General features: G+C 48.8%; 1 protein-coding gene across 3 annotated transcripts in view; it reads left to right on the forward strand.

Annotated features, from left to right (window-relative positions):
* Positions 1 to 12,048, forward strand: part of LOC148142123 (uncharacterized) — a 224,929-nt gene that overhangs the window by 184,707 nt on the left and 28,174 nt on the right. The window lies entirely within an intron of this gene.

A 12,048-nucleotide genomic window follows, 5' to 3' on the forward strand; every position in this document is an offset into this window, starting at 1 on the left:
TTTCAATTTTAAAAAGAAGCAATTTAATCAGACTTTCTTGAGATAATAAATAAGTGTGTTTATTAGTTAATAAATTCAAGAAAAAATAATGACACAATACAAACATGCACCCAGTTTAGGAATAAGAGATGAATCCATAGAGTCATAGAGTCATACAGCACAGAAACAGACCCTTCGGTCCAACCCGTCCATGCAGACCACAATCCCAAACTAAACGAATCCCATCTGCCTGTTCCCAGTGTATATCCCTCCAAACCTTTCCTGTTCATGTACCCATCCAAATATCTCTTAAACATTGGAATTGTCCCTACATACACCACTTCCTCAGGACGTTCATTCCACACATGAACTACCCTCTGTGTAAAAATAAATGCCTCTTATGTCTTTTTAAAATCTCTCTCCTCTCACCTTAAAAATGTGCCCCCGGTCTTGAAATTTCCTATCTTAGGGAAAAGACAGTTACCATCAACTCTATCCATACCTCTCATTTGTAAAATAAACTTCTATCACCTCTCTACCTCCAGTGAAAAATGTCCCAGTCGATCCAGCTTTTCTTTCTAACTCAAACCTTCTATATCCGGCAAAATCCTGGGAAATCTCTTCTGAACCCTCTCCAACTTAATAATATCCTTCCTCTCATATTGCAGCAAACCACTCCTGACTCCTCAAAGCCTGTCCACCATCTACAAGGCACAAGTGAGGAGTGTGATGGCATACTCCCCCTGGATGGGGGCAGCTCCAGCAAGAAGCTCCACACCATCTAGGACAAAGCAGCCCCCGCTTAATTGATATTTACAAGCATCCACTCCCTCCACTACTGATGCTCAGTAGCAGCAGTGTGTACTATCTACAAGGTGCACTGCCGAAATTCATCAAAGGTTTTCAGACAGCATCTACCAAACCCACCATCACTTCTCCCAGACCAGTAACTGACCTCTGTGTCTCCCAGACCTGAAACAGACCTCCGCGTCTCCCAGACCTATAATAGACCTCTGCGCACACTGTCCCAGACCTGTAATAGACCTCTGTGTCTCCCAGACCTGAAACAGACCTCCGCGTCTCCCAGACCTATAATAGACCTCTGCGCACACTGTCCCAGACCCGTAACAGACCTCTGTGTCTCCCAGACCTATAATAGACCTCTGCGCACACTGTCCCAGACCTGTAACAGACCTCTGTGTCTCCCAGACTTGTAACAGACCTCTGTGTCTCCAAGACCTGTGAGAGACCTCTCCATCTCTCAGACCTGTAACAGACCTCTGCGCATACTCTCCCAGACCTGTAACAGACCTCTGCACCTCCCAGACCTGTTACAGACCATTGCATCTCCCAGACCTGTAACAGACCACTGCATCTCCCAGACCTGTAACAGACCTCTCTGCCTCACAGACCTGTAACAGACCTCTGTGTCTCCCAGACCTGTAACAGACCTCTGCATCTCCCAGACCTGTAACGGACCTCTGTGCATACTCTCCCAGACCTGTAACAGACCTCTGCATCTCCCAGACCTGTAACAGACCTCTGCGTCTCCCAGACCTGTAACAGACCTCTGTGGATACTCTCCCAGACCTGTAACAGACGTCTCTGCCTCACAGACCTGTAACAGACCTCTGTGTCTCCCAGACCTGTAACAGACCTCCGCGTCTCCCAGACCTATAATAGACCTCTGCGCACACTCTCCCAGACCTGTAACAGACCTCTGTGTCTCCCAGACCTGTAACAGACCTCTGCGTCTCCCAGACCTGTAACAGACCTCTGCATCTCCCAGACCTGTAACAGACCTCTGTGCCTCGCAGACCTGTAACAGACCTCTGCATCTCCCAGACCTGTAACAGACCTCTGCATCTCCCAGACCTGTAACAGACCACTGCGTCTCCCAGACCTGTAACAGACGTCTCTGCCTCACAGACCTGTAACAGACCTCTGTGTCTCCCAGACCTGTGACAGACCTCTCCATCTCTCAGACCTGTAACAGACCTCTCCATCTCTCAGACCTGTAACAGACCTCCGTTTGTCCCAGACCTGTACCAGACCTCTGCATCTCCCAGACCTGTAACAGATCACTGCATCTCCCAGACCTGTAACAGACCTCTGTGCCTCACAGACCTGTAACAGACCTCTGTGTCTCCCAGACCTGTGATAGACCTCTCCATCTCTCAGACCTGTAACGGACCTCTGCGCGTACTCTCCCAGACCTGTAACAGACCTCTGCGCATACTCTTCCAGACCTGTAACAGACCTCTGTGTCTCCCAGACCTGTAATAGACCTCTGCGCACACTCTCCCAGACCTGTAACATACCTCTGTGTCTCCCAGACCTGTAACAGACCTCTGCATCTCCCACACCTGTAACAGACCTCTCTGCCTCACAGACCTGTAACAGACCTCTGTGTCTCCGAGACCTGTGACAGACCTCTCCATCTCTCAGACCTGTAACAGACCTCTCCATCTCTCAGGCCTGTAACAGACCTCTGTGTGTCCCAGACCTGTAACAGACCTCTGCATCTCCCAGACCTGTAACAGACCACTGCATCTCCCAGACCTGTAACAGACCTCTCTGCCTCACAGACCTGTAACAGACCTCTGTGCCTCGCAGACCTGAAACAGACCTCTCTGCCTCACAGACCGGTAACAGACCTCTGTGTCTCCCAGACCTGTAACAGACCTCTGCATCTCCCAGACCTGTAACAGACCTCTCTGCCTCACAGACCTGTAACAGACCTCTGTGTCTCCCAGACCTGTGACAGACCTCTCCATCTCTCAGACCTGTAACAGACCTCTCCATCTCTCAGACCTGTAACAGACCTCTGTGTGTCCCAGACCTGTAACAGACCTCTGCATCTCCCAGACCTTTAACAGACCACTGCATCTCCCAGACCTGTAACAGACCTCTCTGCCTCACAGACCTGTAACAGACCTCTGTGTCTCCCAGACCTGTAATAGACCTCTGCGCACACTCTCCCAGACCTGTAACAGACCTCTGCACCTCCCAGACCTGTTACAGACCATTGCGTCTCCCAGACCTGTAACAGACCTCTGCATCTCCCAGACCTGTAACAGACCTCTCTGCCTCACAGACCGGTAACAGACCTCTGTGTCTCCCAGACCTGTAACAGACCTCTGCATCTCCCAGACCTGTAACAGACCTCTCTGCCTCACAGACCTGTAACAGACCTCTGTGTCTCCCAGACCTGTGACAGACCTCTCCATCTCTCAGACCTGTAACAGACCTCTCCATCTCTCAGACCTGTAACAGACCTCTGTGTGTCCCAGACCTGTAACAGACCTCTGCATCTCCCAGACCTGTAACAGACCTCTGCATCTCCCAGACCTGTAACAGACCTCTCTGCCTCACAGACCTGTAACAGACCTCTGTGTCTCCCAGACCTGTAACAGACCTCTGCATCTCTCAGACCTGTAACAGACCTCTCCATCTCCCAGACCTGTAACAGACCTCTGCGCATACTCTCCCAGACCTGTAACAGACCTCTGCGCATACTCTCCCAGACCTGTAACAGGCCGCTGCGTCTCCCAGACCTGTAACAGACCTCTCCATCTCCCAAACCTGTAACAGACCGCTGCGTCTCCTAGACCTGTAACAGACCTCTGCATCTCTCAGACCTGTAACAGACCTCTCCATCTCCCAGACCTGTAACAGACCTCTGCGCATACTCTCCCAGACCTGTAACAGACCTCTGCGCATACTCTCCCAGACCTGTAACAGGCCGCTGCGTCTCCCAGACCTGTAACAGACCTCTCCATCTCCCAAACCTGTAACAGACCGCTGCGTCTCCCAGACCTGTAACAGACCGCTGCGTCTCCTAGACCTGTAACAGACCTCTGCTCAAAACGTCGATTCTCCTGCTACTCGGATGCTGCCTGACCTGCAAGTTCCTCAAAGCCACTGATCATCCTGACTTGGGAATATTTCACCGTTCCTTTCCTATCACTGGGTCAAAATCCTGGAATCCCCTCCCTAACCATATTGTGAGTTGATGTACACTGAGTAGTCTGCAACATTTCAAGAAGGCAGCTAACCACCACCTTCTCAAGGGCAACTCGGGATAGATAATAAACACTGGCCCAGCCAGCGACATTCACGTCCTGTGGGTGAATGATAAAATTTCACAGATGGTCCATATTAAAGTAAACTATTTTGATGCCACTCTCTCCTCCTCCCCTTCCGAAGGTATTGATTTGCTCCCAGAGACCCAGCACATGGCTCATCTTAACATTTGAACCAAGTGGTCACAGGTTATTCGCTAATTGCCTTCACTTTACATTCACTTTCCAACAGGGAGATTGTGTTATTTTTTGTTGTGTTTCGATAGCTGTTCCAGCTTCATAGATTCAGGAATGATCTTGTCTATGTTGAGCTCTATGGCTCAGATATGTAACTTTAACCCATCAAAACAGTAGGATGGGGGTCATCTTATGCTGCACTTTTGATTATTGTGTAGAATTCCTATTGCAGTTCTCAGGGGTATAGGTAAACATTTGACTTGATGAATTATTAAGCCTTTGTTTGGATTCCAAGAAGCAATAGTTTTTTTCCGCACATTTTGTCTGTATACTACTACCTTTGAAAACCGATGGAGTCCTATCCTTTTATAAAGAAGCCTCACTTCACAATGCGTGAAAACCACAGCATCTATCAGAAACGTGTTTTGTTTTTGACAGGAGCTCATCTCTGCAGACAGACAGGAGATATGGAGTCACGCCTGGCTCCAGTTCAAATTTCCACTCCCTCCAGGGGCAGTTTCATGTGCTCAGTGGGAGCCTTTCAGCTGTGTTAGCTTGTGCTGATCTCTTCCACACTGCTCCCCATGGGAGACGATTGCTCCAGTCTTTGTAATAAAGCAAAGACAACCCAGAGAAAAACACATCAGAACCTCGCAGACACATGATTGACTCTGGAACGACTGTAATGTTGAAAGGGCGCCTTCTTGACTCCAGTGGGTTGGTCTTGCCACAGAGGAGTATAATGATTCCAGGAAAAACGCTTCCATTGGACTGAAACTCTCAGTATTTATCTATTGTCTCCAAATCTGCAAATTCAGGTTTCCCCTGCTCTATTGTGGCAGGCCATGGTGTCAGCATACACTGCCTGCTGTTTGTGGATGTTCTTCATATCAGTCTAGGCATTGGTATGGATAAATGTTCCATCATAGTCATCATCCCTAGCACCCAAATGAGGAGAAATGTCTTCACCCAGAGAATGGGGAGCCTGTGGAATTCTCTGCCACAGACAGAGCTGGAAGCCAAAACATTGAATGTTTTCATGATGGATTTAGACATAGTTCTTAGGGCTAAAGGGATCAAAGGATATTGGGGAGAAAGTGGGAACAAGGTAATGAGTTTGCCAATCAGCCAGGATCATATTGAATGGGGGAGCAGGCTCGAAGGACCGAATGGCCTCCTCCTGTTCCTGTTTTCTCTGTTTCTACATTCAGTTAGTGGGAAGACCTATGCTGTCGAGTGGCGATTGGAAGCCAGGTTAGATGCGCATCGCTGAATGCTGGTTCAAGTACAGTTCAGCAGTAACGATGATGAGGATGTGACATACAACATCACTTCATTGTTGCCACCTTTAAGTACTGCTGTCCATATCTGGAAAGGTCCACACACATACATCACAGAACACAGCAGATGTCTGAAGAAGGTACACTGGACCAGAAATGTTAACTGTCCTTTCTCCCCGTAAATGCTGCCAGACCTGCTGAGTTTCACCAGCAATGTCTGTTTTGGTTTCAGAGCAGATGTCGTGTTTGGGTTCTCAGCTCACTCACTGTCTCAGCGCTGCCATATAACCGGCAGAACTGTGTAGGGAAATCTAATGTGATGTGCTTTTAATACTTTGCACATCAGGGACCAATTGCTTTCTGTGACTCTATTAATATGTATGTCCTCATTCCTGTTTACTGTGAAGTGATCTCTGATGGCTGAGTGAGATTTTCCAGTAAATATCGGAACCATCTATCCTCCATACTGAATGAGCTGATTTCAGAACGACAGTCTCGTTACTGGAAGTGGATGAAGCAGGACAGCATGAGCAATGATTCCCGCTCCTGACCAGGGGCCAGTAACCCCCTGTCCTGGGTATGCCCCAAGGTTAAGGTGAACATGATTGAAAAGGACCTTGGAGCAGGGAAGGAAAGGTGAAGTGGTAGGCAGGTGTAAGTCGGAATTTGAGTTCCTGGGATCTGGACGTCCCTGGGAACATGGAGGAGAGGGCAATGTACAAAAGGCTAGAGTCAGTTTGGGGGAAGATAGTGCTGGTGGAGGAGGTCATGGAGAGTGGAAGGGCCAGTGATTGGGAGGCCAGTGGCCTGTATGGGATCGTGTTGTACCTTTTGTGGAGAAATTGAGACAGACCTTGGCTCAGCTTTGTGTGATGTATCCTGCTGACCTGTCACCTAGCGTCACCAATAGAGGAATAGCTCATTTCAGTGAAGCTGCCAGAGAAGAACCACAGCTGAAAATGTGTTGCTGGAAAAGCGCAGCAGGTCAGGCAGCATCCAAGGAGCAGGAGAATCGACATTTTGGGCATGAGCCCTTCTTCAGGAATGAGCCCTTCCTGAAGAAGGGCTCATGCCAGAAACGTCGATTCTCCTGCTCCTTGGATGCTGCCTGACCTGCTGCGCTTTTCCAGCAACACATTTTCAGGTCAAATAATTGCAGTACATTTTACTGAAGAGATAACTGAGGATAACACTGATGATTCATCCCAGTGAACGTGCTCCTGTCCAAAGGCGTATCTTCAAGTTCTGGATAAATTTAAGTCAGTTTTACCTGATACAGTTCCTTTTACCCACACCATAAACATCTCCTCAATTGCTGTAAAAACTTTGAGTGAATACAGCAAGGAGTAATGTATCGCTGAGATCGACCAATTTCTGTTTAGTGTATTTTGAACTCATTGACACATTACTCCATTCCTGCAGTTCCTCAGGGAGGTGGATGTTTATTGATTTGGATGAAAAGCTCAGAGGAAGTAGAAAGCAGCTGATCCCACTGACATCATCAATCCTCCAATCTGCACTGAATTCACACACAGCCACACAGCCAGAGAAACTCAACAGCTCTGACAGCATTTGTGGAGAGAAAGCAGCGTTAACATTTTGGCTCCAGTGACTCTTTTTCAGTTCTGAAGGGTTTTTCCAACAATTCCTGTTTCGGATTTCCAGCATCTACATTTCTTGGCATTTTTTCCTTCCATGGAGCATGGATGGTTCTGATATTTACAGTCCAATGGTTCACTAACCTCTTTAATTATTCCTTCTTCTCCAAAAGCCACTGCCTTCATGGGGAGCAGTTCCACAGATTCCAGTTTCGGATCCTACACAGTGAGCTTCAGAAAGCTCTGTAACTGTGCAGGCTGCAGCTGAGTGTCAATCCTACCCCTTTGAGAGAAATTACCTCTTTACAGTACCTTGGTTGCTAATTTTATCCACTTTCTTCATCACAAAATGGAATCTACCACCCAAAATGTTGCCTCAACTGAGCTAAAGAAACACACAAGAGATTGGACAGCACGGTGGCTCAGTGGTTAGCACTGCTGCCTCACAGTACCAGGGACTTGGGTTTAATTCCAACCTCAGGCAACTGTCTGTGTGGAGTCTGCACATTCTTCTTGTGTCTGGGTGGGTCTCCACCTGCAGTCCAATGATATCCAGGCTAGGTGGATTGGTCATGGGAAATGTGGGGAGAGGGTAGAGGAGTGGGTCTGGCCAGGATGCTCTTCAGCAGGTTAGTACAGATTTGTTGGGCTGAATGGCCTGCTTCCACACTGCAGGGATTCTATGAAATGACTGAACCAGGTCCACCTTCTCTGTTAAGTCCAATATTAGATATAATATTGTAAATAGCTCCAGGGCCTGAGAATTGCTCAGTCCAATGGAAGATTCCTAATTCCACATCCATTCATGTTAATTCACATCATTTTTCTTTGGGTTTAAACACTCCCCATTTTTAAATAGTGGCAATAAATTAGAAAAATCCTGTAGCTTTGGTCACATTAAGCCAGAAAAATATTTAGTGAAATACTTAAATAGATTTCAATGTAATCACAGAGTAGGGAACAGCAAGAGAAATCACTGTAGTTTGGACATTCTATAATCCCCACACCATGCTGTAGGACAAAGAGGGTTTCCAGCCCTCCTGTCACTATGTTCACAATCACAGAGGTTAGGAAAAAAACCTTTCGTAGTCTGAAAATGCCTCAAGTTTTACAGCAAATAAAGTACTTTGATTGAACAATCACTTGGGCTGGAAAAGTGGAAGAGAATTCACAGGAAGGAAGCTTTCATAAACATCAATGCAGTAAATGTTTAGATCATCAGGTTTTATTGACAGTGGTAGGAGGATAAATATTGGACAGGACACAGAGAAGCTCACACCCTGCTCTTCTTCGAATTGTGTCACTGGGTTTCTGATGTCCTGCTGATGTGTAAATGGCCTCAGTTTTACATCTCAACAGATAGAACATACAGTGCGGCCCTCCCTCAGCACTGACCCTCCGACAGTGCGGCACTCCCTCAGCACTGACCCTCCGACAGTGCCCACTCCCTCAGCACTGACCCTTCGACAGTGCCCACTCCCTCAGCACTGACCCTCCGACAGTGCAGCACTCCCTCAGCACTGACCCTCCGACAGTGTGGCACTCCCTCAGCACTGACCCTCCAACAGTGTGGCACTCCCTCAGCACTGACCCTTCGACAGTGCCCACACACTCAGCACTGACCCTCCGACAGTGCGGCACTCCCTCAGCACTGACCCTCCAACAGTGCAGCACTCACTCAGTACTGACCCTCCGACAGTGCCCACTCCCTCAGCACTGACCCTCCGACAGTGCAGCACTCCCTCAGCACTGACCCTCCGACAGTGCGGCACTCCCTCAGCACTGACCCTCCGACAGTGTGGCACTCCCTCAGCACTGACCCTCCGACAGTGTGGCACTCTCTCAGCACTGACCCTTCGACAGTGCCCACTCCCTCAGCACTGACCCTCCGACAGTGCAGCACTCCCACAGCACTGACCCTTCGACAGTGCCCACTCCCACAGCACTGACCCTCCGACAATGCGGCACTCTCTCAGCACTGACCCTCCAACAGTGCGGCACTCCCTCAGCACTGACCCACCGAAAATGTGGCCCTCCCTCAGCACAGACCCTCCGACAATGCAGCACTCCCTCAGCACTGACACACCGACAGTGCGCCACTCCGTCAGCACTGACCCTCTGACAGTGCGGCACTCCCTCAGCACTAACCCTCCGACAGTGCAGCGTTCCCTTAGCACTGATCCACCAACAATGCGGCACTCCCTCAGCACTGACCCTCCGACAGTGCAGCACTCCCTCAGCCCTGTCCCTCCAACAGTGTGGCACTCCTTCAGCAATGACCGTCCGACACTGCAATGTTCCCTCAGCACTGACCGTCTGACAGTGCAGCACTCCCTCAGCACTGACCCTCCGACAGTGCAGCACTCCCTCAGCACTGACCCTCTGACAGTGCAGCACTCCATCAGCACTGACCGTCCGACAGTGAAGCACTCCCTCAGCACTGACCGTCCGACAGTGAAGCACTCCCTCAGCACTGACTCTCTGACAGTGCAGCACTCCTTCAGCAATGACCCTCCAACAGTGCAGCACTCCGTCAGCCGTCTTGCGCAGGGCTCGATGCTATGCTCAGATTATAGAGTGAGGCTTGAACCCAAACCTCCCAACGCAGAGACAGGGCTGAAGTGAACGTAATATTTACTGCTCGTCTGAAGAAGTGCACAGCTCTGAAGACAACCCTTTCACTGACTTCACTGAACAATAATTCACCCCGGGAATGCTGTCTGTGACATCGGTGTATCGTAATTGGGATGTAAAATTCTCTTTCAGTGTCTTTGTAGATCAGTTTGATATGAAGTGAAATTTTGGTGCTCCAGGAAGGTCTGTTAGATCACTCAGTTCTGTTATTATCATTCTATTTTGTCAAACACCCTGGATTAAATTCCAAACATACAAGGCCTCTTAAGCAACAGACATTAATCTCATTCATTTTACAGTCAGCCATGGCTAGAAGATGAAACTATCCTTTGTTTTCTTTCTGTTTAACTGTCCTTTCTTTCCACGGTGAGGTGTAACATGCCATTGATTTTCCATGTGTTTTGGACTGTACCATTCACAGACAAGGTGACAACCACCGCTGATGGTTTCTTCTGGAGAATGTGTGATGTGACTGCATTGTAGTGTCTGCAGCCACAAGCTTTCCTATTGGCTACTGTCGATTGTCATCGCTTTAAGGGATGTGCTTGCATTTTGTGAAAGTGCGAAATGGTTGAACTGGAATTGGAGCATGATCAGGATCGTCCCGAACAGCAGCAAAGTTATAGAAGATAAATACTGAACATACACCTTTAATTATGGATTTCAATCCCACTCCAGGGACTTGAGCACAAAATATCAGCACACAATTCAGTGCAACTCTGAGGGAATGCTGCACTGTCACAGGATCACTGCTGAGGGAGTGCCACACTGTCAGAGGGTCAGTGCTGAGGGTGCGTTGCACTGTCGGAGGGTCAGTGCTGAGGGAGTGCCGCACCGTCAGAGGGTCAGTGCTGAGGGTGCGTTGCACTGTCGGAGGATCAGAGCTGAGGGAGTGCCGCACTGTCGGAGGGTCAATGCTGAGGGAGTGCCACACTGTCAGAGGGTCAGTGCTGAGGGTGCGTTGCATGTCGGAGGGTCAGTGCTGAGGGAGTGCCGCACTGTCACAGGGTCAGTGCTGAGGGAGTGCTGCACTGTCAGATGATCAGTGCTGAGGGAGTGCCAGACTATCGGAGGGTCAATGCTGAGGGAGTGCCACACTGTCGTAGGGTCAGTGCTGAGGGAGTGCCGCACTGTCGGAGGGTCAGTGCTGAGGGAGTGCTATGAAGTGACAGGCAGCACTGGCTAGGCCCTCAGCTGGACACAGAAAATCCCATGTCATTAATTCAAGGTGAAGAAGGGGAGTTGGTCAATACTTATCCCACAGTCAACATCTTAAAAATGCATGATTTAGGCAGTTGTTGTTTCTGAGTGTATGCAATGTTAAAATTATCTGTTGTGTTTCCAACAATAGAAGAAGAGGATAGGAACCAGGAGCAGGAGTAGGCCATCTGGCTCCTTGAGCCTGCTCTGCCATTCAATACAATCATGGCTGATCTTAGCTCCATTTACTCGCCCTCTCATCATAACCCTTAATTCCTTTACTGTTCAAAAATCTATCTGTCTACTCCTTAAAAACATTCAATGAGGAAGCCTCAACTCCTTCACCGAGCAGGGAATTCCATAAATTCCCAACCCTTTGGGTGAAGAAGGTCCTCCTCAGCTCAGTTCCAAATCTGTTTCCCTCTTATTTTGAGGCTAGGCCCTAATATTCTAGATTCTTCCACCACTGGAAACTACCTCCTTGCTTCTACCTTATTTATTATCCTCATTACTTTATATGTTTCTGTAAGATCACCCATCATTCTTCCAAATTCCATTGAGCATCATCCCAATCTCCTCAGTCTCTCCTCATAAGTGATGGTGTCAGTTAGCTCAGTTGGCTGGATGGTGAGTCTGTGATGCAGAGTGATGCCAACAGTCTGGAATCAATTCCTGCACTGGCTGAGGTCACCATGAAGGCCCCATCTTCTCAACCTCTCCTCGCGCCTGAGGTATGATAACTCTCTGGTTAACTTCCCACCAGTTGTTTCTCTCTCTGTAATCAGAGAGCAGCCCCATGGTCCTCTGGGACAATGGTGACTCTGCCTTACCGCAGTGATCACTTTGTTGGCTGTAACATGCTTTGGAATGCCTTGTGGTTAGAAGAAAGATTCCCTACAGTGTGGAAACAGGCCCTTCGGCCCAACAAGTCCACACCGACCCTCCGAAGATTAACCCACCCAGACCCTCTGGCTAATGTACCTAACACTATGGGCAATTTACCATGGCCAATTCACCTGGCCTGCACATCTTTAGACTGTGGGAGGAAACCCGAAGGAAACCCACACAGAACACTGGGAGAATGTGCAAACTTCA

The sequence above is a fragment of the Chiloscyllium plagiosum genome, unplaced genomic scaffold, assembly GCF_037043375.1.
Source record: "Chiloscyllium plagiosum isolate Xiang-an unplaced genomic scaffold, Cpla_swu_hap1 HiC_scaffold_30, whole genome shotgun sequence".
Taxonomy (NCBI): Eukaryota; Metazoa; Chordata; class Chondrichthyes; order Orectolobiformes; family Hemiscylliidae; genus Chiloscyllium; species Chiloscyllium plagiosum.